The sequence below is a fragment of the Tamandua tetradactyla genome, chromosome 8 (assembly GCF_023851605.1).
Source record: "Tamandua tetradactyla isolate mTamTet1 chromosome 8, mTamTet1.pri, whole genome shotgun sequence".
Lineage (NCBI taxonomy): Eukaryota > Metazoa > Chordata > Mammalia > Pilosa > Myrmecophagidae > Tamandua > Tamandua tetradactyla.
Genome location: NC_135334.1, coordinates 51,229,918 through 51,239,470, shown reverse-complemented (window position 1 = coordinate 51,239,470; position 9,553 = coordinate 51,229,918). Strand labels below are relative to the sequence as shown.

At 39.9% G+C, this 9,553-nt stretch overlaps 1 long non-coding RNA gene across 1 annotated transcript; it reads right to left on the bottom strand.

Moving 5' to 3' along the window:
• Positions 1-4,614: 4,614 nt before the first annotated feature.
• On the bottom strand, positions 4,615-7,567 carry LOC143643388 (uncharacterized). The gene is made up of 3 exons (XR_013156250.1): positions 7,262-7,567; positions 7,100-7,162; positions 4,615-4,709 (listed from the first exon to the last, which is right to left on the bottom strand). It is a non-coding gene; the product is annotated as an uncharacterized LOC143643388 (long non-coding RNA).
• Between the last annotated feature and the right edge of the window lie 1,986 nt (positions 7,568-9,553).

Genomic DNA, 9,553 nt, shown 5'->3' with positions numbered 1-9,553 from the left:
CAGGGGATACCAAATTTTCTCATCATCTAGAACATAGTATGTATAAACTCTGCTTATGGTAGATGGTCATTCATTTCATTCATGCATTTATTTAATTACTCAAATTTGTTTATATGTGTGTGTTATAACTCTTACTGTATACTAAGTCTTTTGCTAGGTACTCAGGATTAAAATATGAATAAGACGTGGTTCTCACACTCAAAGAGGTCCAGACTTAGACTTTACATGATGTAGAATGAGAACGTTGCAAAATAGAGATGATAAATGTACTTTCAGATTAGTTCAGAATGGAAGCACCAGGAAACCCATGAAATATAAGGCATTTAGGCTGGGTCTTAAATAGGTCAAGGAGGACTTTGATAGGCTTGGTAGAAGGATATTTCAGAAGAAATAGTTCAAAGATGGAAACAACAGTGTGAGTGTATATTCGGTAAGAGTAGAGCAATAAGGCTGGAGTGTGGCTATGTGGAAAGGAGAAGTGGAAAACGAAAATAGAAAAGTAGGGTGTGAGTACCATGTTAGATCTTTGGACTATAGCCCCTCAGCAGTGGAAACAATTGAAAATTTGTGCATGACATGTTTTAGAAGGGTAAACACACATGATTGTGAAGGACAATTATAGGAGAGAGACTAAGGCCAGTGAGATCACTTAGGAAGTGACTGTGATACCCCTGAGAGAGGGATTAAAAGACAGAAAAGTTAGAATTAGTGAAGTTTGGGAGAGAAAAAAGTTTCATATCTGCACTTTTCAAACTTTGATGTGTATGTGAACAATCAGTTTTGTTACAGTGCAGATTCTGATTCAGTAGCACTGGGGTGGAGCTTGAGATTCTGTATTTCTGACAAGCTCTCGGGTGACCCCAATGCTGCCAGTCCATGAATCACACTGAGTAGCAGTATTAGGGAGACTCCAAGTTTCACAGCCTTGTGAGACTGCTTGGAGAGTATTTCATTATATGAGAGAGGTTTAATCAAAAGAAGATACTGTCTCCATTACTGCACATGTTAGCATGAAGCATTTCAGCCAAAGTTAAAAACCGGATTGTTCTTTTAGAAATGAATATAGAGTTTGACATAAAGAGTTGGAAAATATCAGAGGAAAAATAAAAAGTGAAATTTGAGTGGGTAACTTTTCCCAGGGAGAAGGAGTGGTGGAATTTTTTAAAAAGGACAAAATACAAAATAGTATATTAGGGAAGACCTAGAACAAAATGGGCACTTAATACTTATTTGTTGACGGAATATATTAATTACTTTTTAGGAACAAATGAATGTTCCCATACTCCAACTGTGAGAGACTAAAAAAAAGACAGAACCAGAGTGGAGAAAGGGAAAGACCAGTCAAGAAGACCAGAAGACAGCTGAGTCACAGGAGACAAAAACCAGACTTTTGCTGGGTAGCATATGTCTTGTAGAGCCAAATGTCACTGAGTATTTTCATGGTCTTATGAGAGGTGGTAGGAGATGCCGTGGTGTGCTACCCAGATCCATTTTAGGATTGAGACCCTCATTCTGTCAGTTTCTGGTAGAGTTGACTGCTGATAACTCCCAGCTGAGCCCTTCTCCAGAATTACCTTCCTCACCCAAGGTTATGCTCCCTCTCTCTAGGCAGCCCAATATAATGACTGATCCAAGTGAGGATAAAAAGGGTCAGCCACCTTGTCTCAAAGCAGGACCACTTTGAAGGGCCATCTCACCTCCAGGGTACATCCTGGGATCAGGTGAGGTCCTTTTGAGACTGTATGACTGTTTAACTCTTCCTCCTGCCCAACCCTGCTGCCGTCACTCCCTCACAGGTGTTGTTTCTGTGGACATTCCCCAGTAAACTTCCTCCACGCAAATCCCCATGTTACAGACTGTTTCCTGGAAACCTGACCTAAGACAGATGTGGAGTTTATTCCTAGAAATTAAATTGAAAAATCATTCATATTTGAGACTGCTTATCCTTAAACCCTTTCTAAACTCAGAAGAGCATACTTATCCTACCTCAATTACCTTTTATATTTCTGCTTCAGAATAATAGATGCTGCCACACCATCTGCAGAATAGCCCAGCAAATTTTGGGAGCATTTGCCACAGTAAAGTCACACTCCCAGCTGTTATATCACATCTTTCTCATCATCTTTGATTTTCTCCATTCCTTATTTTGCAGAGAGTGATTTAAGGTTTAAGGTATAGCCTCTCTCATTTCTATTATCCACCTGCTGTTGCAAAGAGCTGTCATTATCTTACTCTTAAAAATGGAAGAACATGCTGCCCACTAATTAAATTTGCAGATGAAGCTAAAATGAAAGGCTTTGCAAAACCACTAAGGACAGGCAAGTAACCTAAAGAGACTGGGGAGCTTAGAAATATGGGCAGGAAATGAACAAATGAGTTTCAGCATGGAGACCTGAAAAGTAATACAGCTGGAGGAAACGAACCTGAAACACAGCTATTTAAACTTCCAGGGAGAAACCTGGAAAGCAACAAGACCAGCAAGAAAAGAAAAGGAAAGAAAAAGAACAGGAAGGGGCTCTTAGACACTGCAACATAAGCTGATGGTGCCATGAAGCATAATAGAAAACAGGATGTATTTCTTTGTTGCATTTTAAGATTCATTGCTACATATGGCTGCAAGGTGATCCCTGTGTGATACTGCCATGTGGTAGACCATATTCGGTCTTCAGGGGCTTGGGTAATAGAGTGAAACAGACAAACGGGGCAAATGGAAGCCAGGAACAGAAACAATTAATGGATGGGAGTGATTGAATTACAAGAAAAGGTGATGTGATTGGTGTAGGTAATTCCATCTAGTGTCAAGGGAGCATGAAGAGGAGATGAACATGGAAACATGTGCTCTAATGAGGAAAAATCTGTGTTGGGGTGTTGCTTGTCAAAAAGGGATTAGGCTAGAAGAACAAAAGCAGTTTTGAAAAGTTGGCAAGTACTTCCAAATGGGCAGCAACCATGGCACAGTCCTCCAGAGGGAGCTGTAAAAGAAGTGTCATCACAGACGTAGACTAGGCCGTGAAAACAACCCTTCAGAGGATGAGTGTGCATCTGAGACCAGCTTCATCGTTTTGATAGGGTTTCATCACCAATCCAGGCATAAAGTCCATTAGTTCAGATAACAACTGGTCCCTGTTCTCATTTTAACTGATTTAGGGAAAATGGCTGAACAAGTAATATGTGCGGCCAGAAGTAGGATATACATCCAACTAGCCTGTGCACTCATTAATGGCTGGGACCTTGCTCTATTCATCTCTCTAGTCCAACTGTCTAGTGCAATGCATTTTCTTATACAGTGTTTTCTGAATTAATTAATGATGAAATATTGAAAACAATTATCCCTGAGGTGAATTCTCAGTCTACATTTCTGGCAGACCACAAGCTTAGCACTTATCATGCTCTTTTCACCATACAGTTTCTATTCAAGAAAGAGTTTTGTGACTCTTTGGCTGACCTAGACTCAGAGTATCCTTTTTTTTTAGGGGTATAAAAACTCAGTATGGGTCAGGCAGACTCCCACATTTAAGAATTAGATAGCTTCTTTCTTTCTAACGTCCAAGTATGAAACTGAAGAAGCTGACAGGAAGTGTTCATTCATTTACTCAATGAATGTTAAGATACAGTACAGTTTAGCAGTTAAGAGCACGGACCCTAGAACTAGATGGCCAGATTTCAAATTTTGGCTCTGCTACTTCCTCATTCTGTATATCCTTTGGCAAGTTACTTAACTTCCCTGTGCTTCAGCTTCTTTGTTTGTAAAAAAAGGTTAATAATAGTTCTTGATGAATGGAGTTGTTGCAATGATTAAATTAAATAATCCACATAAATCACTTAGAAGAATCTGTAAATCTTTCACTGGTGTGAGTGACTGAGTGAGTGAGTGTGTATTGAACACCCACCCTGACCTAAACACTCATATGCACTGGGGACACAGTGGTAAACAAGACAGTCATGATATTTTCTTCCATTCTTCCATGAAGCTTATTCTTATAGATCTTAAATTCTCATTAGGGAGTAAAACTCTAAGCAAGGAAGTAAATAAATAAAGATAATAATCTCACATAGAGATGGGCTCCATGAAAAAATAAAATAAAATAATGTGCTACAGAATGACTTTCAAAAGAATGAGGTGTTATATTACAATGGCCAGGAAAATGTCTCTTCGAGAAAGTCTGATGTGAAACCTGGATGACAAGGCACTAATCATGTGAGGCTCTTGGGTAGAGGGAATACTATGTAAAGATACAGACTTAAGATAGAACAAGTTTTCCATATTCAATGAAAACATAATGTCAAGATCTTGGTGGAAAAGAGAGGACAGTGGTAGATGAGGTCTAGGAGAAAGGTAGGTGCCAGATTATGTAGAGTTTTGTTGCCTGTGAAAATAACTTTGGATTTTATTTTCATGGAATGGGAAACCATTGGAGAGTGTTGAGCAGAGAATGGCATGAACTGACTTCAGTGTGGTGAGTATACTAAATGGACAAAGAAAAGAAGCAGGGAGACTAGTTGGAGACTATTGACTGTTGTAGAATCCAGATGAGAGTTTATGCCACTTGGACTGGGGTGTAACAGTGTAGATGGAAAGAACAGGATTGGTTTAAGCTGTTTTAGATTAGAACTAACCAGATTTTCTGATGTGTTGTATGCTGGGGGGAGTCCAAAATAGAATACTTCACTGTTGGCCTCATCGGTGTCCAGCTAAAAGGGTTGAGAACCTAGAAAGTATCAAGAGAGTGAAGCTGGGACCAACCACGGACTTAAAAAGGCAAGGTCAGGAAATATTATCATCCTAACTCAGTGAGGAAAACTAGAGCCATGGAGGTGGGCCACTAGCAGAAGATGTAGTCTTACACTGTAATTTGACATTACAATGTCAAAGGATATATCTGAGAGCATAAAGAGAGTGGGGAGTAAATACCCTGACCTCTCTTTCTTGTCATCTTCTAATCTCTGGCCACTGCCTCTGTGAGCTAAACCCAACTCAAAGCCAAATAGCAAAGGAGATCTTGGGTGATTATTTTGAGGTTCCATCCTCCCTGGGGTACAGAGTAGGCTAGAGAGAAGTAGAGCATGGATCTGAAGAAGTAGAGAGGATGGAGCAAAAGGAAAATAAAAGCATACAAACATACAGAATTGTTACATAAGAAAGCAAATATATGGAACCAAGTGTCATACTCAGCCCAAAGCCAATGCCCAGTTCAAGTTCTTCTATGCAAAGCAAAAGACCCAAGCTTATAACCTGAGTTCCTCTCTTATCAAAAAGGAACTATATACTCTAACCATATTCCCCCCACGCACACACAAAAAAAATGTCTTGGAAGGTTGATTGAATATCCTTGCTGCCACTAAAGAGAAAAACATACCTCCTCTTCATTTTATGAGTTTTACTGCCAATGACTATAGGAAACATATAGGGGATAGCACACAAAAGCAGCACAGGAAAGTTATAAAACTCACAGTTCTAACTGTCATGGCCATGGGCCCACAGGGCCTGAATCCTTTTGAGACTGTAATTGGAAGGCCCAAAAAGGCAGTTGCCTTTTGCTTTTATTCTCTTTTGTCTGTCTGGTTTCACCTAAAATCAGCCAAGTACCCCATTCCTTCCAGCCTAGACAAACAAATATGTCCTTGCCTTAAAGGACAATTTGACCAACAGACATCCCTGCCAACCACCACTCACCGCAGGGCTGGAAAAAAACACGATGTCAGGCTTCTGTCCAAATGCTGATGGGAGAAACTTTTCACTCCTCTCTCAGGGTCCTTATTCCTCTCCTCTGTATTACCATCCTTTCTCAAATCCACATTTCACCCCTACCCCTAACACTAAGCAGCTGTTTAAGTTCAAATCACAGTCTCTGAGGAACTCCTTGTTTCCCATGGAATGTGGTTTGCCTCATCATCCTACAGCCTGCCTCCACTTTGCTTTCTTATCATATCAGAGGCTGAGATGCCTGTGTGCACAATAAATCAATGGCATTTTAAATGTCCCCTGTGGTCTCAATTACTATGCGTCTTGGTACAGCTTGCTGTCCTTATCACATTTATGACTTAAGTAAATTCTTAATGCTCCATCTCCAGGTAAAGAAATGGGATTTTCTATAAAAATGTAACTTTCAGCTTAGCCCACCAGACAACTGACAATATGCTGTGAAAAGAATAAAACAGTCCCCCAAAATCCATATCCCCACAAATATTGCCCTGATACAGTCTAGGCCTTAGATTGTAAACTCAGTGAGGACAAAGATCATGTTAGCCTTGAATATCACTTTATTACCTCGAGCTCATTGCCCTCCCTGGCATGCAGTTAGTGCTCAGTAAATATTTTGAATACTGAATATCAAATTGTTTTGCAAATGGCATTTTCTGCACCACTCTTGCCTGTACCCACTAAGCACACACACACGCAAACATGTGCACACAAACACACATTCACTGTTCATGTTCACTCTTGTATGATACTCTCCACGCTACTTAAAGTCATGCTTAGCTCAAAGCAGCCAAGAGAGTTATTAATGTAAGAAAGCAGAGAACATTTCTTTAGAAAAACAAGACCATAAACATTTACCCTTGGCAATGTTCCCAGAAATGGGTCCAGTGTGTGTTTTGAGAGTCCTTGTCTCTTCATTTCCTCTCCACAACTAAAGGGAAAACTTAGTTTGGTCTCTCCTACACTGCCTTTTCTCCAAGTTTTAAATGGAATAAGTTTCCACCTCCCAAGGAATCACATTTTTATCGGATATTCAACAGTAAGCCTGGTATGCCTTTGTTTCAATCACTCACCCCATAAACCTTCTCTGTATCTCCCACTAAGCCCACACCAGGGCCCATTGAGTGTTCTTTCTACCTACCCCCTGCCCCTGCTCCCCTTCCCAACCTGTGCATGGTATTTTATTTATTTGCTTTTTTTTTTTTTACATGGGCAGGCACCAGGAAACGAACCTGGGTCTCTGGCATGTCAGGGAAGAAGAGCCACCATTGCCCACCCTGTGCACGGTATTTAATCAGAGATAAAATAATGACAACTTATTTTGTAATTGCATATGTGTTTCCTAACTAGGGTACAAACTCCTTGAGCAGAAGTCCTAAAACAGTCCTAATACATTACCTCCAAGCAAAAAGAGGGTCTTCTCTTTGGGTCTTAGAGTTATTGTTTCTTTCCAGCTTTGACCTGTCAAAATAAATGTTATTTGGAAGAGGAATCTAAAAACAGGAAGATAAAATAATCGGGTTGAGCACATGAAAGTTAAGTGTTTGCTGAAAAGTGTACTTTCATAGCTCTTCAAGAGTTCTTCCCCAACTTTCTGAACAAGGTCCTCGTATCATGGCCTATCATTCACCATTGTACCTGTTTGATGGTGAAGATGGTGTTTACTATTATTCAAAGAAAAGAAGAAAAGGAGGGAGGGAGGAAGGATGGGAAGGAGGGAGGGAGGGAGGAAGAAAGGAAAGAAGGAAGGAAAGAAGGGAGGGAGGGAGGAAGGAAAGGAGGGGAGGGAGAGAAGGAAGGAGAGAATGAATGGAGGGAAGGGGTAGGGAGGGCTGAGGACTGGAAAAGAAGGGAAGAAAAGGAAAGGAAAAAGCCTTACATCTATATGTGACTTAATACCTAGTAGTATTTCTTACCCCAAGTCAAAGCTGATCCTCACAATGGTTTTGTGATGCAGACAGGGCAATTATTTTGTAGATGAGGGCACAGAGGCTCAATATTTTAGGCGTCTGCCTAAGGGTCACATAGCTATAAATGGTACAAAGAAGTCTCAAAACTAGACCTGCTGACTCCTGAATCTGAAATTACTACACAAGTTTCAAGTCTTTAGGGAAGGTTTGAGGGAAGAAGTGAGATTTCTCTTAGAAATTTGATTTCCTTAGTAATTAATTCAAGTGCGTAAAGAGGGCAGCATAGAAATTGGAGTCCAGTGTAGTGGAGACTAATTTCTTATTCTAAATTCCAAGGTCAGGTCTCAGAGATCCGCCTTTAGATTTGCACTCCTATTTAACACCAGAAGCATCTCCACCTATTAGCTTCCAAATTTCACAAGGAATGTGACTACTCTGCATAAACAAAAGGAGCTCACGACAATGAAGGCTGCTCACAGCATTAACAAAACTGCAGATGCCACAGGAGAGAAACCAACAAACCATTTTGATCTTTAATGTTCTAGTGTCATAGCTCATTTGTTTCTACAAAGCAACTAATTTATGCAGTTTCCTTATGTAAGATCTCAGAGAATTTCCAATGTAAACCTGTATATTTCCAGGCTCAGCTTCTTAAGAATGTAAATTATTTACTTCTTTGGCTTTCATATGTTGTTATTGTATCTTGTTACCAACAATTGGGATTTCCTTTAAGAGAAAATTGTACAACTTGCCCATGTGAAGATACATTTTAATAAAGCATAAAAATTTTCAACCCTCAATTATTCATAGTTGTGTAGGGAATACTTAAGATTCTATTCACTAGAAAGAATCTATGCAGGGATGTATGCATGTATTTCATTGCCTAGGGGAACAGCATATGCAGGCTTCCAATTTGCATAGTCAGAAAGGTTGCTGGGTCTGAGGATTTAGCCCTCCTCTTCAAATGGTTGAAAATATCTAGCTTTTTAAAACAATTGTTATATGTATGGACCTGAGACAAGGATGGCAAATTCCTCATGGTCTCAAGAATGCTGCTCTGAAGGACAAAGCAACTGCAAGTCTTTGGGCAGAATTTACATTGACTCATGTGCTCAACTATAAGAAAAGAAAAGCAGGAAAAGACTGTGAATTCAAAAATTGTAAAGAAATAGAGGTTTGGGCACATGGCTAGGGCACCTCTAGTTAATATTTAAACTGATCTCAGAATATGAAAACACCCATGAGAGAATCTACTATAATAACAATTCAAAAGCCTAGGATGTTGAGAGGTCTAGGACTTGAAATAAGTCATCTTGTAATTATTCTGTTTACACTTGTTCACCGCTAAGCATTAGGTGGGCTCTATGGAATATAAACAAATACTTGAGTTTAGGAAAGTCCGGGACAGGTATGCCTGGGGACAAACCAGGGAGGGCTTCAAAGGAAGCCCTGAATGCCAGGATAGGGAATCTAGCAATGGGGTTTTAAATGGATAAGAACAGAAAATGGTGTAAACTAGGAGACCGATTCCAAATGTATTGACTCATCCAAGTAAGAAAATGAGGACCGAAACATAGGATGATTTTAAAGGAACACTTTTAAGCTGAGGGACTATATGCTAAGATCTCTGTACATTTCAATCTGGCAATGTGATGGTTAATTTTATATGTCAAAATGGCTAGGCTATGGTGTCAGGATTTTCAGATCAAGCACTGGTTTGGATGAAACTGTGAAAGTATTTTGTCAACGTGATTAGGATCACCAATCTTTAAATAAAGATTACACTCACTCCTTAAAGTGGGTTGACTTCATCCAGTCAGTTGAAGGTCTTACAAACAAACAATGGAGGTTTCCAGAGGAAGAAGAAATTCTGCTTCAGCACCCCCAAAGCTACTCCGGTCTGAGTTTCCAGCCTGCTGACCTCCCCTATAGATTTCAGACT